The 535-nt window shown below is 59.4% G+C and overlaps 1 protein-coding gene across 1 annotated transcript in view; it reads right to left on the reverse strand.

Moving 5' to 3' along the window:
- The window catches only part of LHX1 (LIM homeobox 1), a 5,513-nt gene that overhangs the window by 2,374 nt on the left and 2,604 nt on the right, over positions 1-535 (reverse strand). The window lies entirely within an intron of this gene.

Genomic DNA, 535 nt, shown 5'->3' on the forward strand with positions numbered 1-535 from the left:
CGGGGCGCACGGAGCCGGCTCCAAGCGCGGCCGAACCCACGCGTGACGGCGGCCCCGCTCCCCACCGACTGCAGGTCAAGAATGATTGAGTTAATTCTTATTACCCTGACAAGATTACTGCTAATTATCCTCACACTGAGCCTCTCCAATCTAACCTCGTCTTTAATGGTCCTTTAACCCCCCATTACCCCAGCGCTGCGGGTTTATAAACCTTTTAATAATTCCAGCGCGTTGTCATTCTTATTTACCCATTAACCCCTCACATTTCTGGTTATTAATTTCGATACTGTTTGCAGCTTCTTTAGGACTTCTGCGAATAAACCCGCGGCTCTGTCCCCGCCGTCCGGGAAGCACCGGGAAGCACCGGGACGCCTCGGCAATAACGATTTCAAAGGCCGGCGGGGCTTCCCCGGGCCCCGCAGTGCGGAGGGTGCCGGGCGCCGGTCCCTCCTCGCCCCCGCATCCCCCGGAGCCGTGGCCGGTGCCCGGAGGCGGCGGTACCTGGATGACCCGCATGTTGAGGCCGGTCTCCCGC

This window comes from Geospiza fortis, unplaced genomic scaffold, assembly GCF_000277835.1.
Source record: "Geospiza fortis unplaced genomic scaffold, GeoFor_1.0 scaffold538, whole genome shotgun sequence".
In the NCBI taxonomy this organism is placed as follows: domain Eukaryota; kingdom Metazoa; phylum Chordata; class Aves; order Passeriformes; family Thraupidae; genus Geospiza; species Geospiza fortis.